Source organism: Equus asinus, chromosome 10, assembly GCF_041296235.1.
Source record: "Equus asinus isolate D_3611 breed Donkey chromosome 10, EquAss-T2T_v2, whole genome shotgun sequence".
Taxonomy (NCBI): domain Eukaryota; kingdom Metazoa; phylum Chordata; class Mammalia; order Perissodactyla; family Equidae; genus Equus; species Equus asinus.
The window spans coordinates 68,523,260-68,546,414 of record NC_091799.1 but is presented as its reverse complement, the minus strand read 5'-3'; the positions used below and the strand labels follow the sequence as shown (position 1 = coordinate 68,546,414).

Genomic DNA, 23,155 nt, shown 5'->3' with positions numbered 1-23,155 from the left:
CCTCATAAAGAAGCAAGGTCACTTAGGAGAAATTCAGAGTTTCTCTGAAGGTAGTCATTTCTGGTACTAACTAGTGACTTAATTCCCCAGAAGTTCCTCTGGGAGAAGGCAGTTTTATTTAGCAGTTCTACCATTTCTATTTCCAGCTAAAGACTTATGACAAAAGATCAGTTATAAATGTATCCCTCCTCCTAGGAACAGGTAACTGTGCCATGCATTTTGTACGGGAAGATGGTTCCTAAAAGGCGCCCATTCTGCTTGAGAGAGGCGTAATACTATAAGGCAAAAAATATCCAGTTTCTTAATATTAAAAGTAAAATAGTCTATTAACCAGGAGAAATGGTTTTCTTGGAAGCTGGCCAATCTTGTCCATTGCATCTTTGGTTTAAGTAAAAATTGGTTTCCCTGAAAAATATACAACAAGTTATTGGAATAATCTAAGGATCTTCTGATGTATACAGTACGGAGAGTGAACATTCCAGGGAAAGAATGGTTCTTACAGATGAGGACAGTTGAGATGAAGGTCAGAAATCTGAGAGAAGTAACTGGGGAGAAGTCCCAAGCATAACTTTGTACTTCAGGAGCCTAGGGCGGGAGAGGTCTGTTATAGGTTCTATTTTTAAAAGGCATTTCAAGAATGAGAAATTGTGAACAACCAGTTGACTCCTTTTACACTGGAGAGAGAGAGAATTGAATTAGATTCATCTTGAGTGTCTGAGTTTTAAGTCTGGATAGCAGATAATCGGGAGCCCTGAGCTAGAAGTAAAGGGAGTGAGTGGGCCTGCAGAATGTCAACTCGGCAGCTGTGCCCTGACAGAGGTTTGAGGTGAGTAGAGTCTTTAATGTTTAGAGGACAGCTTTTGCCTCACCAGCTTTAAAAGTCAGGTTCTAAGGGGTGTGTGTGTGTGTGTGTGTGTGTGTGTGTATTGGGAGAGGGCTGGGAAAGAGAGAATAAGACCAAAACTTTATGAGAAAAAGTGTAGCATAAACTCAAGGAGAGAAGGATCTCAGAGAGAGTTAGGAATTTTGTTACCTCAAATAGAAAGCAGCCTTAGGAACAACTTCCAACAGCTCTGTATATTTCCACTGTGTTAAATATAGACAGATAAGCCACTTAGCTGAGTACCTGGGCTCTGGGATTAAGGGGAGGGGAGAGTGTAGGTTTTATCTCCTAGGGAGTTAGATTAGCCCAGATATTTTCTCTTTTACAGATAAAGTCTTTCTGGAATGTCATTAGAAATTCAGTGGTGTAGAATTCCAATAAAAAATGTAGAAGGAAAAACGGAATGAGAAAAATCACCATTTGGCCATCACCAGAGTAATATATGTCCCAGGCAAGGACCTTAAAATGGTTGCTAAAACTAGTGAGCTAAATTGTGCTGAGAAACAGGATATTTAAATACCTTCTCACAAAGTATTTTTTCCCAAGATACTTGTTAATTACAAAGGGGGCAATAGTTACCTTCACAGTGGGGAAGAACTGAAAGGCAGCACCTGACCAAGTGATGAAAGAAGACATCATCCATGACAGGGTAACGTGAGCATCAACGCCTCCTGAGGCGAAGCTCTGAGAAGGAGTCAGCATCTCTCATGGCATTCCTGCCCAAAACACACAACCTGAATCTGATCCTGAGGAGACATCAGATAAAACCAAGCTGAGGGAGGGGCTGGCCCCGTGGCCGAGTGGTTAAGTTCGCGCGCTGCGCTGCAGGCGGCCCAGTGTTTCGTTGGTTCGAATCCTGGGCGCGGACATGGCACTGCTCATCAGACCACGCTGAGGCAGCGTCCCACATACCACAACTAGAAGAACTCACAACTAAGAATATACAACTATGTACCGGGGGCTTTGGGGAGAAAAAGGAAAAAATAAAAAAATCTTTAAAAAAAAAAAAAAAAACCAAGCTGAGGGACATTCCACAAAAAACTGGCCTGTTCTCTTCAAAAAAGGGCACAGTCACAAAAGTCAACATGACTACAGAATGGTTCCAGGTTAAAGGAGACTAAAGACACCTGATAACAAAATGCTATGTTTTATGCTGTGAATTTCTTTTCTTTTTCTTTCTTTTCTTTTTTTTTTTTTTTTTTTTTTTGCTATAGAGGACATTACTGAAACAACTTGTGAGATGTGAATAAGGTCTACAGATTATATAACATCATTGTACTAATGTTAATTTCATGATTTTGAAAATTATACTGTGGTTATAAAAGAGAAAGTCCTTGTTTTTAGGAAACATACACTGAGGAATTTACAGGTAAGGGGGCATCATGTCTGCACCTGGCTCTCAAAATTTCAGAAGTGTGTGTGTGTGTGTGTGTGTGTGCGCATGTGTGAAGAGTAAATGATAAGTGAAAGGCAGTTAAATAACTTTTGGGGAATACGGATGAAAAGTGTATGGGAATTCTTTGTACTCTTTTGCAATTGTTCTGTAAGTCTGAAATTATTTTAAAATAAAAAGTTAAGTAAAAATAATAATTTAAAAAAGTAAATCCTGTGGTGTTTTACTATATCATCTTCAAGAATGGATCAACAGTCCCTTTTCTCTGATGATCCAGTATACGCAGAATTGGGGAAGGAACCCACAAATGCCTTGAGCAATCTGAAAGCAACAAATGGTCATTTCCTATCCTGACATGGTCCCCCCCACCTGCAACTTGGTCCATTGCTCTAGGACTTTTACAAGGCTGTATTCCTACCTGGCCTACAAATGGGTGGATATGTAGTTCCAAATCCTAGACCTTCTGATGGTAGTGCTTTCATTTAGAGGGACAATATAATTACATCCCTTGGCTCTCTGAGGTCTAAACCTTCTGATCTCATATCCTTGATTCCTATAGAACCACAAAGAAAAACATTTGTCAGAGGCAAAAGAGATGGATTTGGTTCTAAGAAGGCCAGGAGTCCTACTGACTTTTCTGTGATGGGTTAAAGTTGACAGCTGAGAGGCTGCTGAGATGCTCAGAGAAGTTGGGAATTTCGGGAACTCCTCTCCCTCCTGTCAATCACAGGGTAGTTGGTAGCAGAGCTGGGACCAGAAGCCAGATCTCTAGTCTTGCAGATAGGAGCTCTTTCTCTCACAGCACTTTACTGGGGCCTCTTCGGCTCCAACTGCCTGAATTACTACTCTTCTTTCTCCGAGGAGGAAAGGAATGCTTATCAATATGAAAATGGAAGCAGAAGAGTACAGTGGAATTTGAACCTTGGAGTAATCAGACCTAAATTCAAATATGAATGCTACCAACTTTCAGCTCTGTGGCTTTTATGCAAGTCATGTCATCGTTTTGAGCCTCCATGTCTGCATTAAAATATAGAATAATATCTCATTTACAGATATGCATTTGACCTAATCAGTCTATTCTTACATCAATGTACAAAATGGCAGGCCCTGGGTATTTCTAGGTCTTTCAAGAAAGCATATAAGTCCTCACTGACCAATTTCTTACTAGGACAACAGGGGATTCTGGTTAAGATGGAAGGCTATACTCACTTTTTTTTTTTTTTGATGAGGAAGATTGTCCCTGAGCTAACATCTGTGCCAATCTCCCTCTATTTTTTGTATGTGGAACTCTGACACAGCGTGGCTTGATGAGCAGTGTGTAGGTCCTTGCCCAGGTTCTGAACCTGCGAACTCTAGGCTGCTGAAGCAGAGCACACAAACTTAACCACTATGCCACTGGGCCAGCCCTCCTATACTCATTTTTTATAGTGAATCATGGCTTGAGAATATCAAGCAATCAGGAAGTTCTAAAACATGCCTAATAAAATAAATATTTTCCCATTAAAAACAAAAGAATTTGTAGTCTGGAATCCTGGCACGTATTTCAGGAGCTTACCTCTGGTTGCTTTGTAGATAAGTATTAGCCCACCATCTATACTTGGCATTTCAATAAATATTTGTTTAATGAATAAATAAACTACTTAAAAAGTGCTTTACAAAATTTAATTATAAAGTGTATATTTATATAACGAAGCTGTAGAAATAAGTCAGTGCAAGACATTTCTTACCCATTTATTTAGCAAAAACACATGGACAGTACCTAAATTTATTGAGGTCTAAATATGTGCCAGGCACCCTGCTGGGCACATTATGTAACTCATTTGGTTTAATTTTGTTTTAAGGGGGCCTGTTATGCTCAGTTAACAGATTAAAAAAAAAACCTGAGGCTCAGAAAATTTAAATAATTCACCCATAGCCAACAAGTGGGAGAGCCCAGTTTTTGACCTAGTCCCGTGTGACTCCAGACTTCATGCTTTTGCCGTTACACTGATGCTAGAGTGTGGAAAACTCAGTGAGACTCAGGCAACCAAGAAATTCACAAGACATGCACTCCAACCCGAAGGAGTCTAATAACGTGGAACATCAGTTGGTAGGTAGGACTAGGGCTGACAAATGCCATTTTATGGTCTGGCCTGGCTAGGATACAGTCACTATTGGCCAGAGTTTCTAATGATTCAAAGAAATAGCTCATTCTCTGTACTGTACTTATTAGAAATGGCAAGTTAAAGACAAGCAGTATTCCAGTTCTTCTTTACAACTGCCATTACAGATCAGATAAAGACTTCCTCATAAGACACTGGGGGAAAGAGGATAGGATTGAGGGGAAAGGAGTTCTCACCTGGCTCCAGGCTGAAGGCAATCCCTTTCTTGGCCCAAAGGTGACTAGCAGTTACCTTCTTTCTTAAGGCTAAGCTTTTTTAAATTCGGAGGCAGAGAGCTCAGGGCCATTACCAGTGCCCTTGGGTGAACCCAGGGATGAAGCAGGAGCTCTGATATACCACACTTGGTGGTATCAACTGTGACATGGAATCAATTTTTTCCCTAAAATCATGTAGACATTCCACAGACCCACAAAATTACATGTGGACAGGACTGAGCGTTATGAGAATAAAATTGTCAAACTTGGCCAAAAGACAGGGCTAGAATGCTCTGGAGCATATCTTGATTCTGAGGGTCTTTTTAAATACAGCTCCCTATGATTCTGATAAGAAAACCAGAGCTTTATACTGATCCTTCCCACAGTGGGGTCTCATAGTCAACCACAGCTTTGAAACTTCCACTGGAGAGGAGAGTAATCGAATTATCCTAGGATCAGCTGGGAGAAGGGGAAGGCAGAGAGGGAGACATGGAGTCTACTCACTTGATTCTCCACAACCTGATAGCTTTGCCAAAGGTCCAAGTCTCTGGACAGGACAACGATTGGCCAGAAGGAGCAGGGGAAAGGGAATTGGCCAAAAAATCTCTATCTGGAGCAGATATTCATGGGGAAAGGAGACTCTGGAAGGCCAAACAATTCAAAAATTTAGTCCCTAATGTTCTGTGTGAATTTACCAAAATGTCCTCACAGCTAAGATTCGGAAGACAACAAGATCCTGCGCTCCTGAAGGATGAGCTCAGAGAAATGCTTCCTCTCTATGCGCCCTTTCTTCTTTCCATCACAATGGGCAATATTATGTTTGCCGAGAGCAGCCTGGCATAGAGGGTTCTAGGTTCCCAGAAGAGGTCAGAAGTCCATGGCAGCCAGGATGCCACGGTTTAGAGGGTGCCCAGGTAGCACGCTAAATAAAGTGGGACTCCGTTAAGTCCCAGGAGTGATTCCTCTTAGTGGGAATGAGTAGCAGAGGCATTTTAGGAAACCTGAGTTCCTCAATGCTGATTTCTGCAAATCAGAAATGAACAACTGAAAACCAGGTCCAAATAATTATCCATGCTCCGCCATGCCTGGGTCAGTCTCTGCATAAAAATACTAGAACAAAAACCTTTTCGAGGAGCCAAACAATACATTCATCTACAGCCCTACCTGGCAGAGAGGTCCAAATCCACATTTATATAGAAGTAAACAGAGATTCTCATGGGGCTTATGCCATTACAAGCATGGAGACCTTCCATAAAACTAGCAAATGATTGGGGGCCAGCCCACTGGCACAGCGGTTAAGTGCGCACATCCCGGTTGGGTGGCCTGGGTTCGCCGGTTCAGATCCCGGGTGCGGACATGGCACCGCTTGGCACACCATGCTGTGGTAGGCGTCCTACATATAAAGTGGAGGAAGATGGGCACGGATGTTAGCTCAGGGCCAGTATTTCTTGGAAAAAAGAGGAGGATTGGCAGATGTTAGCTCAGGGCTAATCTTCCTCAAAAAAGAAAAAAAAAACCCTACCAAATGAGATTGTGTAAAAGGTGATTCATCAGGAAAACAGCAGGAGGTAGTAGGGACATCTTGCCTGCGTTAGATACGAGTGTAGTAGGCTAGAAACGCCCTCCAAAGATTTCAGATCTGAATCCCTCGAGCCTGTGAATGTTACCTTATACAGCAAAGACTCTGCAGACGTAATCAAGATTCTGAGATTGAAAGATTACCCTAAATTATCCAGGTGGGCCCTAACTTTAATCACATACATCCTTACAAGAAGGAGGTGGAGGGATGTTTGACACAGACAGAAGAGGAGGAGGCAATGTGACCACGGAGGCAGAGACTGAAATGAGGCAGCCACATGCCAACAAAGGCAGTCAGCACCACCAGAAGTTGGAAGAGTCAAGGAAGGAATCCTCCCCTCAAGACTCCAGCAGGACCCAGACCCTGCTGTGACCTTGCTACCAGCCTGGTGAAGTGGAGCTCCAGCTTCCTGCCTCCAGAACCGTGAGAGAATAAAGTTCTCCTATTTTAAGCCACCATGCTACGGTAATTTACTAGAGCAGCCATTGGAAATTAATACAAGAAGAAAGGATAAACCACTCTCACTGAAATGGGAATTAGCTCTATCTGCTTTTTTCAAAGAAAGAGCCAACAGTTCTAAGAGAACGGGACATTTTTGGTTATTCAAAGCCGTTGGGCCAGGACCCATCAGCCAATTTCCAGTTTGAACAACGAATAGATAACTAAGTGACAGTGCAATACAATAGTTCCTATACATGGAAAAATACATTAGCACCTAATTCAGTGAGCCGAAACAGCAAAACCAAAATTGCCAAAACAAAAAGCTGGTGGAAAATGTGTGAAATGACTCCTGAGTCTGGTTGCCACTGAGCTCGCTACTGAAGAGACCCCAAGAAGCAGGGGTGGGGGTGGGGCGGCAGTGATCAGAAACACAAAGACGCTGATCCTTCCCTACTCAGAAAATTAAAGGGCCAAAGTTTAATGACCCCATTGTGCTCTCCATTAAGTTGTAATAAATTAATTTCTATCTTATGGGAAATGTGTTCAGAGTTTCTTAAAATGTAGGTGTTGTCTTGAGCAATAAACCCAGACTCTGGGAGAAGAGGTAATTAGACAAAACTCCTAACCCAGAATCAATCGTACTATTTCCTCAGTGTGGCCCTGGAAACCTGTATCTCTGCGGCAGCGGCAGCAGCAGAGACTAAGATGGATGATCTTCCCCGACACCAGCACAATGGCTCAAATGCAATTATTGGCTTTAGGGAGAAGGAACAAGGCCAGGCGTCATAAACCTCAAAACCAGAACACTCCACTTTTCAATGATCCTGAATGATCTAAGCTAGCACTAGAATGAAAATCACTCAATTAGCCTTGCGCTCTACTTGGCAGAGATCAGTGCCTTATAGAATCCAATTCTTACTTTGTTCATACATTCCTTGAAATGAACAATAATTTCTCTAAATCTGTAAAAAGCTTTCATTTCATTTTAGAACTTGATGATTCATCGTCTCTGTGGATTCATATGTTTAATTCTTCAGGATATAAAATTTTCAGCCCAAGTTTTTGTGGTTTAGCTTTTCCCTTTTAGATAGACGTCATATTATGGTGAAAAACAAGAATGTTACTTGTTTATCTTGGTAGGTCGACATGGTATAGTTTGAAAAAACAGTGAATTTATTCTGGAATAAGAAAATAGTTTGAGCTGTAATACAATAAATGTTTTCCCCACAATTATCTTGTCAAAGTATGATATTAGGCATAATGGAGAATGTTTAGATTTCTTTCACAAGCTCTACCCATCCAGAGTCACTGATTAAAATGGTCATTTTTGTTTAGCCATCAAAAGCAAGAAAGGGTGTGGGTTTTCTGTGCAAATGACACAGTGCTTTTGCCTCCGCCAGCTGAGGATGGTAGTGGCTGGAAACAATTTAGTCCTTTGAGGTTAAGGTGTGACAGAAGACTCGACCATCAACTGCCTAAAACACTCTCTCAGTTGGATGCTTAGCAGGTTATTGGCTGGAACCGACTCTTGAAATTAGAAAAACTGGTTTAGGAAGCCAAACAAACAATCGCAGACATTTGATTATGTGTACAGGGCTGGGTGGTTCTGAACTCCTTTTACAATTGAAATCGATTCCTGAGTAATCTCTCTTTTCACCAACCAGATTGCAGAGGACATAATGTATGCACAATAACTGTCTTCACTGAGTAATTTCAGAGAGAAGGTTTTGATCATCTTCACCATCTCCAAAGCATGTCTCCACGATTTTTTTTTTTTTTTTTTTTTACTTCCTAAAATGTTCTGGAGCTGCTGGGTAGTAAATCTGAGGCATCATAAAACGGCTGAGAGTTGACCAAGCTCCTATTTGACAGAGGCCATAAAATTACAGATTTTAGCAAAAGATTCACATTCCGTTTGCATGTGAAAAAGGAGACAGGCTCTGCAAAGGGGAAAGCCAGGAAAATAAATAATAGGTTTCTTCCTCTTCGCAAGTCACAAATAAAAATGTGCGTTTTTGAACACACAAGCTAAACAGAATTGGAATGCCTTCTGGCTATCTCCAATTGTACTGAATTGAATGATGATACCCTGCTCTTTTTTAATATAAATTTATTGCTTTAAGTTTTTCTCATTTTAGTTTCACAATGTGGTGTTCATACTCAGAACACACACGCTGAAAGTGCCAGAGTTAGCATTTGGGTTTCTATCCTTGCAGAGTTTTCTCAACACACCCTCTCTTCTCCCCATGTAATGGATGTTCTTTATGACTGTTAAAGCGGAAGAGGAGACAGGGTATCCCAATGAAATTTATTTATAGAACTTTAGTCAAACATATCCTGCAGAAACATCTCAACTTTGTTACAGTAGCTCTCAGCTGCTCTGGTGAGGAGTCCTTCCATTGGGGCCTCCTTGTTCTGAGCCACTGGGGCGGGTTTTTGGAGCCCCCCCCAATCCCAGACCTCCTTCTGCCTCCAGCCTGTGCTCTGCCTAAGAATGATGTGCTCGATGCAGGCATGAGGCCCCCTAACGTTTTCTTCAGCCCCCTCCTCTCATCCTCATTCAGGTAAATGTATTCCAGAACACCAGGGACTCTCCCCCAAAGGGAAACAATAAGTGGGCTACCAAGTAAAGCAAATGTCATTCTCCTCCACCAACCTCGTTTCATTTATTAAATTACTGCAGCGTATTAGGGTAAACACAGCGGCCAGTCGTAGTGTCCCAGAAAATTGCCTTCTCCTGTGAAACTAGTCTTTTGGCTACTATAAGAGGAAAGGACCTCTCACACTTCCAAGAACAAAAAGATAATAATAGCAGCCTTAGCTACCATTTGGCTCATGTCTGCTATGTGTGGAGCAGTGTGCTAAGCATTTTGTATTCATTATCCAGGTTAATCCACACACAACCCTCAAGAGGAAAGTACAGTCTAGTGGACAGGAGCATGACCTGGAGTCAGAGGCCCTGGGTTCAAATCCTGACTCTGCTACTTCCAAGCTGTGCAACTGTGGGTAAGTTGCTTGACCTCCCTGTGCTTTAAGGTCCAAGCCTGTAAAGTGAGATAATGAGTAGTACAGAAAAAAGCTTAGAACAGCACCTGAGACATGGTGAATGTTCAAAATGCTTTCAATTATCTTTACTACTATTTTCCCCATTTTACAGATGAGGATACTGACGTTTAAAAGATGTGTCATTTGCCATAACTCACGGAGCTAATCTAGATCTTCTGACTTTAGAGGCCAAGTGACTTGTCCTCAGTCACGAGTAGTCAGCAGTAGACCAAGGAGCAGCAACGGGGCACCTGGTCCCTAAATGATATGCTGTCTCCACACTCACACCAGAGACAGAGAGTGCGGGCTGCTAGGGCGAATTTCTATAGACTCTAAACACTTCTTAGATGCTGCTTTAGGGGCACAGGAATTGTCACATTCAGAAGTGTACTCACATAAAAGGCAAGGTACACAGTCTGAGGCCTTGCATACAACAAAAGGAGCTCTCTTTTGTCCTTTGAGTCAGAGCACTGGCCGGGCCACTGGCACAGTGCGTGCCTGCTTTGCAGAGGGAAGGGCTGTGGGTGGTGAGAAGAGCTCACCCCGAGAAGGAGGATGGAACCCCTCTCTTACCACACCTGACTTGTGGCACTTCCCCTCGTTGTGGAGCCTGCCCCTGTCTCTACAAGGACCAATAGTTGGGTCAAAGGTCCCTCATCCCAGACACCCCTGTGCCAGTCCCTTATGTAAGACATCACCTGTTATGGCTAATACCTGCCATTGCTAATATGTTTTCTTGATACTTGCCTCTTCATTCTTAAAGTAGAAGGAATAATGAAAGAAAAAAGAAAAACCTTAAAATAATTGGATTTTAATTAATCAGTTAATTTAATTAATCAATTTTGCCTTCCCTGGGCCTTATAACTAGCTTGGGGTTTTAGTTCCTGTTTACAAATGTGTTGTATTATAACAGTGGTTTGTTTTCATAGGAAAAGTCACACTCTAAATGTATTATAAACAGTTTCCCGATTACCAGGCTGTGGCAGATTGTTCTCTTGTTCCAATTACTCAGGGCCTCCTCCCTGTGAGATGATTATCCTCCCCCAGCCCACTGACATCAGGCTTGCTCACGTGACTTTCTTTTGTCAATGAGATGTGAGCACAAGTGATACATGGCACTTCTGAGCACAAACTTTAAGAGTCATCACGTGATGTCTTTTCCCTCTGCTGCAAACACAGCAGCGCCCAAGAGAGGAGCTGCTCCTTCAACTTGGATCACAGAATAAAGGAGAGATGTCGAGCAGACCCACAGCCGACCCACAGCCCACACACAACAGGAATGAGAAATACACTTTGTTACTAAGCCCTTGAGATTTGAGAGTTGTTTGTTACTGCAGCACATCCTAGTGCATCCTGGCTACCATATCCACTAAAGCCTATTTAGACCAAATTCATCTAAAATACCATATATTTGCAATGAAAAGTAGTGGAAACTGATGCTTGAAATGATCACTGTTAAAAATTTTTTTAAGAACTAGGGCTAGAGGTAAGGCATCTTTACATGACCAATAGCATTCTTGTCAGTTTGTATTTTGGTTTTGATGCCTTGGGACACATTAAGCTCCCACAGAAGGTAGTTTCCATCCTAATCCTTTCTTTCTTCCTCTATGGTGCATCTGTGAACTACAGAATTCACCCTTCCTCTTCTCAGTGTCACACTCAGAGCTTTTGCTAGCCTCATGATCTGCTCCTTTAAATGCATCCCGGACAGAAGCGATTGCAAAGCAAAAGCCAAATTCAATCCTACACATCCCACTGCAGAGAAACAGCTCAACGGTTAAAGGCAGACATGTGGTTCACTCTTGCTATTTCCTCTAAACCCGACTTCAGATTTTTTTATTCCTTAGTCATGTAAAGCTATAGCCAAATCAGCTCTCAGATCCATGGACACTGTTTAAGAATAGAAAAAGAAGGTGGAATGGCAAACGAGAAACAGTTATATTCAAGAAGACCATTGGGAAATGTAGACTTTTAGAAAATGAAATCACATATAAGCAAACATGCTCAGTCAGTCAAATTCCTAGGATGCAGGAGGAAAAAGATCGAAAGGTTTGAAGGTTTATCTATTAAAATAAAAAGGCATGTGGAAGGTGGTGGGGGTAAAGTACCAGTGAAGTTTAAAACTGATGGCTCTGGATACAGATTAAATACACACACACATACATATGTATATATACACATATAACTATAGTATGTTAAATAATGGATATAATTTTATGTACTAAATCTAAATGTACACAGACATATCCTGCAGGATTTACTCATGCAACTCTGCTTTGAGTTTCCTTTTAAATCCATTTTTAGTGATAAAAGGATCCCTTTTTATTTATTAGACACGGTTTGAATTTGCTTAGTGTTTTCTGACAATTGTGTCTATCCTGTGCTCACTACAAAGTATCTGGTTTTAAAACCAGCAGTACTGAAATGAGTAACTGCCTGGGCAAAGGAGCATGTCTGTTTGGCTTAACAGGATGAAGACAAGCGAGGGGCTGGCCCCGCAGAGACGCCCAGCTCTGCCCAGCTGCACCGACAGCAGGACTCACCAGATTCTGAGTAAACACGGAAACGTCCTCTGTGCTGTTGTCAGAATTCACGCGCACCAATCTTCTAAGTCTGGCGGAACTTACAATCGTAAAAGTTATAGTTCTGTTTCCTGCACTTTTCACGTCATTGGTCACAGTTCTCAGGTGGTGAGATGAAAGGGGCTCCATGGAACCTAAGAGAAGTTTAAAACACACACGTAAGGAGAAAGCATATGAAGGCTGCCAGTTAATGAAATGATCTTTATAGACCCCTGAAATCTCTGGAAAACACACATGGTTACATATGGGTGGACTGGCTAGCTCTAATTTGAAATTGGGCTGTGAGGCGCTAATGATCCTCAAGGTATCTATTTATGGGCGTGATTTACTACTGGGGCTGGAGATGGAAGGAAAATCAGAGGAGGTGGGGTCCTCAACCCCTACCTGGTCTTGGGTATCTAACTGATTCCAAGAAAGAGAAGGCAACGCCCGTGCATGAGGCTCCCAACTCAGCAGGAAGTGGAAGCTGACTGTGTGCACTGAGAGAACCAGAGACAGCACCCTCCCCTGGGAGGGCAGGCGCGTCCTGACCTGATGGTGGCTGCAGGTGCTCAATGGAGCGTCCATCTGGGGACTCCTGGGGGGAGAGGTTGGCTCTTAAGCAAACGTGAGACGTCTCCAGAGGACCCCCAGACATGCAGGCTGCACTGACATTGCGGGGAGGGAAGGGCTTGTGTGTGCTACTGTGACCTCATTGGCAACCAAAGGCCAGAGAGGCTTGAGGACCCTCAGCTTAGAGCAGTACTTCTCAAACGCTCAGGAAGGATCAGTGTCCGCCCTCCAATCCATTGTGGGCTAATTTTACAAAATACAATAAAATGTTGCAGCAATGTCAAATTGCTATAAAACTTTCTAAACACTTCTTTCACTTTCCGTTCTTATCAGTTCACAGACCAGAAGGTCTGTGGACCACAATTTGAGGAGCACAGGTTGGAGTACACCTCTCTTTACTCTGCAGTGATTCAGGGAATATCCCCAACCTTATAGGATGGCAGGTAGCGGGAGAGATTCACATAGTCACCTCGGCCCAGAATCTTATCTTTTCGGTTTTGGCCCTTGCTAAAGGGCTTTAGCATTAGGCCTCTGCAGGGCAGCCCTTGGAGTAAGCCCTTTATAAATTGTTTATGAAGTTGAATCAACCACCCAATAATAACTAAGCCTCCTGAATGACATCCATTTTGCTTTCCTTACTCAGCCTCTGTTGCTTTGGAGAGCGAAGGCTACTGGTTGCAGTGTTTAAACCACATTAGGCACTTAAAAGTGGGACCCAAGGGGAAGCCAGCTCTGGGTAAGATTTTCAAATGTCCAAGGATTGTTCTGAGCCTTCAATTAGGAGGCTCCATTTAAAATTCCTAACAACAAAAAAAAAACAGACAAGTAGGACCAAATCACACTAAAAAGCATCTGCTCAGCAGCAACAAAATGAAAAGGCAAACCTATGGAATGGAAGAAAATATTTGCAAACCATATATCTGATAAGGGGTTAATATCCAAAATATACAATGATCTCATACAACTCAATAGAAAAAAACCAAATAACCCAATTAAAAAATGGCTAAAGCACCTGAATAGACATTTTCCAAAGAAGACTTACAAATAGCCAGCAGATACATGAAAAGATGCTCAACATCACTAATCATCAGGGAAATGCAAATCAAAACCATGATGACATAGCACCTCACAGCTGTTAGAATATCCATTATCACAAAGACTGGAGATAACAAATGCCAGTGAGGGATGTGGAGAAAAGGGAACCCTTGTGCCCTGTTGGTGGGGACGTAAATTGGTGCAGTCACTATGACAAATAGTATGGAGGTTCCTCAAGAAATTAAAAATAGGAATACCATATAATTCAACAATTCCACTCCTGGGTATTTATCCAAAGGAAACAAAATCATTATCTCAAAAAGATAACTGTGCTCCCATGTTCATTGCAGCATTATTCACAACAGCCAAGGTATGGAAACAACCTAAGTGTCCATCAACAGATGAATGGATCAAGAAAATGTGGTAGACGTATACAATGGAATATCACTCAACCTTTAAAAAGAAGGAAATCCTGTCATTTGCAACAGCATAGATAAACCTGGAGGACATTATGCTAAGTAAAACAGCCGGACAGAGAACTGCATGGTGTCACTTATATGTGGAATCTCAAAAAAAAGAGTCAAATTCATAGAAACGGAGAAGAGAAAAGTGGTTGCCAGGGCCTAGGCGGTGGGGGAAATAGGGAGATGTTAGTAAACGGGTAAAAACTTTCAGTTACAAGATAAATAAAGCCTGAGGGTTTAATGTACAACATGGTGACTATAGCTGATAACACCGAATTATAATTGAATTGTGCTGAGAGATTAGAACTTAAATGTTCTCACCAAACGAAAAAGAGTAAATATATGAGGTGATGGATGTGTTGATTAACTCCATGGGGGGAATGCTTTCACAATGCATACATGTATCAAATCATCACATACGCTTTGAATATCTTACAATTATATTTGCCAATTATGCCTCAATAAAGCTGAAAAATAAAACAAAACAAAATAAAATAAAATGCCTGAGCCTCTGGGATGGACTGGGTCCTGGGGCTCCTGGCAGTGAAGTAGGAGTGCTGGGAATGTCAGCTTCAGGAGCACAGCTCTGCCCCTGGTTCAAGACTGCCTTGGCACAACTCTGGTTGTTATACAAAAGGACTCATGTGATGTGTGTAAATGTCTCCCACATTTCTCTCACTTCTTGCTGCGGAAAGTTTTGCAGTCACTGCCACCTTCCAGCTTCTGGAGCTGGGGACCCAGGGTCTGAGGTCAGCCGGAGCAAGCCCAGAGGCATTATTCTGTAGTCTTAGTCAGTGTTACATGAAATCAGGTGGATTCCTGTCAGGTGGGTTATGTCTCTCGTGTGTGCAGTCTTTGGGTACCCCAACATCCAATTCCTCTACCTTCAGTTTTTCTTTAGAACTTTTCTCCACTGTGCCTTCTTAATTATTTGCTTCTTATAAAGGACCCTAACTCTTCACTTATTCCTTCACCTCCAGGGTTACCTTTGGTGGATGGGAGGGTGGAAGGGATTCTTTTTTTAAAATATATCATTCCATTCATCTTTGGGGGTAGAGGACCCAACAGAGATGTTCCAGACCAAGAATCCTTTTCTCTCAGCCAAGGTCCATCAATCCCTCATTCCCTCCTCCAGCTACCTAACCCAGCAGGGTATCGAGGGCTTAATTCCTATTCAGCAGTCACCCTGGGCATGCTCAGTTGGCAAGAGTAGCTGGCCGTACATTGCAAATGCCTGACAAGCGTCTTTTACTGTCCAGCCCTATTCACCAAAAGCCAAATATCATTTTCCCCCCACACCGCCGCATTTCATCCAAGCATTGATATTTTCATCCATGAACTCCAGGCACTAATTTGGGAAGAATTTCTTTAAGGTCCCACCCAAATCTATATCCCACTGAATGTCTGTCCTCCAGGGGTGCGGTAACAAAAGAGCTCTAAAACCATATCTGTTTGGCGAGCTCTCACTCCACATGCACTTCTTAGAGATTTGAAGAGCAAATCAGACTCTAAGTCTTGGAGTAAAGAAATCTGTTTAATCCTCCTTTTAAATGCAGCATTTCTCAAACATACTTATATCTTATTGTGTTTGTTTCATGAAAAACAACCACTACCGTAACAGCAAGAGTTTCATGGCCACCAGGCTAGGAGGCCTTGTGCATTTCTTCAACAGACATTATTAAGTGCCTCATATGTGACAAGCCCTACAATAAGGAGTGGAGATACACCAGGAGACATAGTCCTGCCCTTTCTTTTAGACATCATGATAATGCTAAGAAGTATATATTTGTTTCTGCATCACTAAGAAGGGATGATAAAGTTCAGAGAGATTAAGCAACTTGCCTAATGGTCAAATGTAGGTCTCACTGACTCTGAAGTGAGTATTTTTAAGGTTGACACTGTCTTGCCTCCACCGTACTAATTGGAGCTCAGGGCCGAAATGATATCTGAGTTTGAAAAGAATATGATGGATCATTCAACAAATCCAACAGACTCTCCTCTTCACCTTCCAAACACACCCTACCTCTTCCCCGGTCTTACCTTCTGCAGCTATGCTGTCCTCTCTGGTATGCTCACCCCTCTTCATTGCCACATGTCGAAATGCTACTCATTCTGCAGGGGCAGCTCAAGACCTGTCTTGGCCAACACGCTCTCCCTGACCGTTCCAGCCTCCGGGCAATTTCCCTGCCCTGAACTCACAGAGCTCACCCGGTCTCCACCACTCACCAGACACTCAGCATACGTGTTTTGCAGGATTAGCGTACCTTTGAGTGTAAGTCTCTTGTTTCTTTGAGGATTGACAATCTTTTCTTATAGTTCTTGGTTACTCTCACTAAGTCTTAGAATATTCAGTTGGGTGTTTTAAGACCAGCCGACTAAAAGGTTTTACAAATCTCTGCTCTAAACCCTTTAACAACATGCCGTGATTTCCTTCTTTGTCCTTTTCTCCTTAATTCCTGCCACGGAGGACAGATGGCCTATTGGTAAGACGCCATTGCCTCCATATCACGACCTAACCTCAAGGGGATTGAAGTCACACAGTTTGTTATGAACGCCCTTCACTGATGGACTACTTAACTGTGGTCTGTGCAAGCTTATATTCTAGACCAGTTTGACAAAACTCTCAAGGTCAACCCCTCTTCAACACTCTTTGTAAAAAAACCAAGTACAATTTGTATACACAGAAAAATTCAGTTGTGAGGCCGCAGTGTGTTCTTACATGACACCACTAGAGATAAACACATTCAGTGGAAGCACTCAAGGTGAAAAACTGGTTACAAAACTCCTTTCCGGGGACTAAATGTCACAGAAACAAATGGGACCAACTTCGTTGGTGGCTGCTGCAGAAGCCGGGCTGAGCGAGGCTCAACTGGGTCCCTGGAGAGAGGACGAGGAAATGTGGTCATCGGAACCACACACACACAGGGAATTCTGATATGGAACAGGGCGGGCCACTGCTACTTGGGGATGTTAGGATAGGAAAAAATGTCAAGAACAACGGGAGCAGGAGACCCATAAGGTCCATCCTGACTCTAAAATCTGTGACTCCACAGCTCTCATTTCCACACCCACCCAAGTTGAGAGTTTGCCAAATATAAGAGCCACCTAACGGAAATGTACATGAAGTCTATCTTCCTTCCTACAGGCCAGGAGCTGGAACTGAAACAAGTCACAGTCTGGAGATAGAGAGTGACACAGAAACCAAGAATAACAGACCTAACGTGCGTGGGGGAGCTAGGAAAAAGGAGCGGCTCACTTTGAGATTTGACAATAATGTGCAAGCTCCGGTGGAGGGTTCTCGGACACAGGGAGGCCTGGTCAGGGCGCAGGGCACGTTGGAAAGGGAAAAGAGAAGTTACTCGGGGCTGTGTTCAACTGTTAAACAGAGGGCTATGAAAACTCGATGTTTTACACTGTTCTACAACGGTGACGGGAATTCTGGCCACTTTAATATACTTTTCATGCTGAACTAATATTCAGCAAAACAGGCATCAGAAACTCAAAACTTTCTAGGCTGTGGTGGCTATAACTCTAATACAACTGTCTTCAATTACTAAACCAGAGTTTAGCCAGTGGAATGAAAGATATTTAGTCTTCTGTAGCAACCAGATTTACTCTGATTTTAGAACTTTTTATTTCACAGATTACTATATTTTTCAGATTATGAGGGTGCAGTAGTTTGCTTACTTTTTAAACTCTAAATGGCACCCTAATTGCCTTGAAAAATTGATAGAAGCATCACACTTATTCTCAGAGAAATATTACGGAACATAAAAGGTTTTGGAATAGAAGAATCTACGCTAATATATCTTTCACTGGATTTCGATAAAGTTTCTTTTCATGAACTCAAATGCTTAAAACAACTAAAAATTTCAAAATGTCTCCTCAAACTTGTTGGATCTTTTTTAATAGTTACAGTGATTTCTTTCTAGGTCTAATATAGAACAAGCGAGCTTTATCCATCGTTTACTGGTTGCACAGCCAAATTACATCATCTCCCTAAGCCACAAATCCTGCCAGCTTCCTGTGCCTATATCACTTACTTCACTTAGATGGAAGGATTAAAAGATGAACACAGTGCCTAGCCCATGGCTCTCAATCTGGCTGTACTTCAGAACCACTTGAGACTTAAAAAGTATTATGATGGCCAAGGCCCCATCCCAGAGACTCCCATTCAAGTGGTGTAAGGTAAGGCCCTGGCACTGGTATTTTTAAAAGCTTCCCAGTGGTTGAGAACAATGGGCTAGAGTGACCACAGAGTAACCATAACTAATAAAATGCATAGTGTCCTTCTCTATCTATGTTTCACTGGTAATGCATATCAATTAAATGAGTCACGATGCACAGGGGTGTTTTTTTATCTGTAATAGAAATTTTATGGTTTCATGTGTTGTCTACATCAGTGCAGTTTTTTCTGGAAACAATAAATTTAAATTTATTTTCCTCCTTTTTTATTACTCTTGCCACTGAGTAAATCTTTCCTTATTCCCGCAAAGAGAGTACCGAGCCAGAGATGCTCATTTAGATCTTTCCATCTCAGCCCGGCTGAGACTCTTGGCAAACAGCAGTACAGAGGCTTCAGGGCCCCGAAGCAAGCACTCAGGGGAATCCTTACAGTCCCGTGATGCACAGGGTTTTTATATTCAGAAAAAGAGAACCCCAAGATCTGGATGGTCACTGCACAGCCTAGCTCTCCTTGCTTCTCAAGGACCCTCAGGAGAGAGCAAGAAAAACGTGTACATGGACCAGAAAGATGGCTGCTCCAGTGACTCCTCCCCCATCGCCCTTCACCAACATGCCCTCTGCTGAGGAACCGCAGAGGGGACAGAGAGAGAGGGTGGAAAGACCCAGCCTTGCCTTTGCTAAATTCCCACTAAGAGAGCATTCTCTCTGGGACTTTAGAACTGCTCTTGGTATCCCTCTCTGGTAAAAGATACTTTATACCATGCAGGTAGAACTTTCTAAATAAATTGAAAAACATTTAAACCGAAACACTCACTCAAGGCAAAAAGATGCTCAGTCCTCTGTTTACTTCTAAGCTAATGATCAGAGCTTGAGCTGTGATGCTGAACTCATGTCAAGGTGCAAAGTTCAAACCGTCAGTGACCTGAAAATGAAAGCTTTCTGACATCGCTCCTTCAAAGAAGAAATGACACTCGGGTCAATCTGGTTGTTCTGCAGAAGCCACCCACTTTCACCTTCTCTCCCACCTGACCCCCTGCCCAGCCACCCTAACAACTGGAGAGCATATTAATATAGGCGCTGAGCTCACCAAATCACATATTGCCAGAACACGAAGTCAAACGAACATCAATAAAAGTCTAAAATGCATTTTCTCCCCCACCCCTCCCCCATCACACAATAAAAGAAAGCAAAGATGTCACCTCCAAGAAATTCTTTTTAAATTTTAAAACATATTCATCATCCACATTTTATTATTTTGGAATCAATTTATAACAGGAAAAGTAATGCATGCATGCAACACACACATACGCACACGCCCTAGCAATTTCTGAAATATTGATCATACTTATTTGATAATACTGAAAATCAAAACTAAAGGAAAGTAAATAAGACTTAGCCCCTGCCCCAAATTAATTTCTAATATTCATCTATCTCAAACTAGCTGTTTTCTGCTAAGAGCGGAAAGAGAGAATGGGAAAAGAGCCAGCCCCACTTTTGTTAAATTTCTGCAAGAGGAGAATTCTACTCTCACGCTTCTGTCAAGGGATTAGTGATATTGGTAAAGTTATAAATTCACTTCCGTGCATAACAGAAATTGAGGCAGGCTGCCTATCGATCCAGTTCCCACTCCAGTTACCAGTCTGACTCCCAGAGCACTGGGCAAGATCACCGTGTACAGAACCGATGTCCGCATTCCCATCACCCTTTGAAAATGTTCACCCAGCAGTGAATCTGGAGGCCCAGAGGTTTTTGCATCATGTGATGGGTAGAAATGTCTCTTTGTCTCCCTCAGGGATATGTGGCAAGGAACAAAGAAAGCATGGTCAGACTTTGCAATTACAGGCAAGTACTCCCTTAATAACACCATTAAATAAAGGGTTGATCGATAGCTTAACAGTCTCACAAGTCTCTGTTATCTAAGCAAAACCACAGAGTTCTGATTCCTCACAAAAAAGGGTTACAGACTTTAAAAAATTACCCAATACACTCAAGAGTCGTCATTTAAAATGAGAGAATTCTGAGTCTGCCTGATTTAGAGTAGGGGCCTATCATCAAATTTTTGTTTGCTTGTTTTTGCTGAAAATAGCACTTTGAAAGTTGTATTTACTGAAACGTGAAATTAGGGAGAGAATGCTTTCTGCCATTAGGCCCTTTGAACATTTCATGAATCCGGAAATGATAGAAATGGAATCGAAAGGAATATATCAAAACAAATCCTAGAATAGTATACTGGGTATGCCCTGTCATGCTAGTTATGAGCAAAGAGAAGAAAGGAGGGAGACATGAAAGTCGGGTGACCTGTGGATGTTCCCCTGTGAAACTCGGATTCTCCTGACAGCACTCTCAGAGGGCAACCTTAAATCACTTAGCCTCTCACATCATGGCTGTGTCAACCTACTTAGGTTGTTATGTGGAATAGTGAATGAGATTAATGGCAGAGCACTTTGTAGATACAAAATGCTAAGAGACTAATTAGACCTAAGCCTTTGTTTGTGGCTGACGGGGGTGGGGGGACAGATGTAGCAGGAGGACCAGCTGGTTCAGCATGTTACAGACCCATCTGCGGCTGGGCTCCAGCCGCGCTGAGGGCTATTACTGCCTCCACATCCATTTAGAAAATGTAATGGATTGGCTCTCTAAGAGCTTGCTTTGAACACTCCTTCCTGCTTTTTTAGAAGAAATTATTTTCTGTACTCACCAAAAGCCAATACTGACCTGGTAGTTGACAAATAAATCAATCCAGAGAGCTAATTTTTATTTGAATCCTTGATTGCAAACAGCGACTTCAGTTCCTCAGCCTCCTCTGCCCTTCAGCGGGTGGCAGCTGGTGGAGAAAGGCCAGCTTTAGGGTCAGACCAACTTACATCCTTCTGATCCTAAACTCCTTCATCTCTAAAATGGGGTCATTACTCCCAACACACTAAGAGAACTTCCGCAGATTAAATGAAATGGATCATGTGGTTGCACCTCCTGGGGCCTAGCAGGTGCCAGAGAATCAATAATTCCTTTCCATGGCAAACTGCATAGTTTCAGAAATTCGGAATTTCCCTTGTGCAAGTCTCTAGAGCAGTTTTCTCCATTTTGAAAATATGGTAATCTTTTCATAAAAATAAAAAAACTTTCTAGTCTTTCACCTAATAATACTTGGAGTTTTGGTATCTTCTAATCAAAACCACACATAATGGGCAGAAACCTCCTATCCACTCAGTGCCTCTTTAAATAAATTGTCTTTTACTAATCAGCTCATCTGCACACATTTAAAAAATGGGAACACAGATATATAGAAAAGGTCACTCAGTCTAGAAACCATGCTTCAGCACATCTGTGAGTAGATTTAGGATATTGTTGCAATAAAAGCAACCCCATAGGTCCCCAGGCTACAGGTTCATTACCACTAGATGAGAGCATCACATAGTAAATTATTTTCAAATTACTTGGGGATTCTTTGCATTAACTGCAAAGACAATCAGGAAATTACTGCATTTGGATTTAGAAGATGTTTTATCTTTATTTTCTTCTCTACATTTTCAAAGAAGATAGTTCAAAATGGCTGAAAAGATATGACTTTTGGCTTTCCCATTCTATGTGCCTTGCTCATGCTCCCTCCATTTCCTCCCACGGGCTGGGCAGGGGCTGTTTCCTGCCAGTCCACTGACAAGGGCAACCCAGACACAAAGCCAGGCTGGACTGCGCCTTCTGCAGATTTACTGCGGCTGTTTGGCTTATTGATTTTTTGATTAACAGAAGGAAGAAAAAAAAGCCTTTTAATATCAGAGTCTCTTAGAATTATGGTTATACTCATCTGTTCATTCATTCATGTCGTCATTCATTCAACAGTTATGTTTGTTTTGTTCACTAATGTATCACTAGCACCTGGAACATTACCTGGCCCATGATAGGCATTGAATATTATTTCATTCTTTCAACAAATTTTTATTAAGCCCTTCCCATGTTGTAGTCACTGTTCTAGGTGCTGAGGATACCAGAGCAAACAAAACTCAGCTTCTGCTCCTGTAGCACTGACACTCATGGGGAACACAGACAGCAAGCAACATCAGTGTTGGGTCGTCAGGGTAGGGATGGAGAGCACCAGAGGGCAAGGTGCTAGTTTATCGGGTGGTCAAGAACAGGCTCCCTGAGAAGCTTCTATTTGAGCATAGACCTTATATGACAATGTGAGAACGCCATGCATCGGTTACAGCTACTCTCTAATGTCTGCTCTTATTAGCCTTAGTAAAACATGCCACTTTTTAAAAAATAGAGTCTGGAAAGTTTTTAGATGGCTTGTGGTTTTCTGTCAGCAACTCTGAGGTGTGACTATCGTGTTAACCTCTGATTGAAATGCATTTGAGTTTCATGGTGTTTTTCTCTGTGACTGAATGGTGTGTACAAACACCAGCTGGCCCTCATTGATTTGAGCCTGGGTGAAGTTCTGGATGCTTCGTCCAGGAAAGGACTTGAGAGCCAAATGCCCACTGCTGGGTGGAGTGACCCAGCAGGTGAGGTCCTGTGGGGAGGAGTCCCCATCCCCTGCACAAAGGTCACCACTGGTAATGTCAGTGACAGAATTCACCCACACCTTAAAAAGAGGAGAAACAATTCCAATTGCAAAGACCAATTCACACTGGTAAACTGGATAG

At 42.3% G+C, this 23,155-nt stretch overlaps 1 long non-coding RNA gene across 2 annotated transcripts; it reads left to right on the top strand.

Moving 5' to 3' along the window:
* Positions 1-633: 633 nt before the first annotated feature.
* LOC139046411 (uncharacterized) lies at positions 634-14,800 on the top strand. 2 transcript variants are annotated; one of them, XR_011506477.1, is made up of 3 exons: positions 634-826; positions 9,540-9,658; positions 14,217-14,800. It is a non-coding gene; the product is annotated as an uncharacterized lncRNA (long non-coding RNA). The 2 variants fall into 2 exon arrangements; XR_011506476.1 differs by having other exon boundaries at positions 12,168-14,800.
* Positions 14,801-23,155: the final 8,355 nt, after the last annotated feature.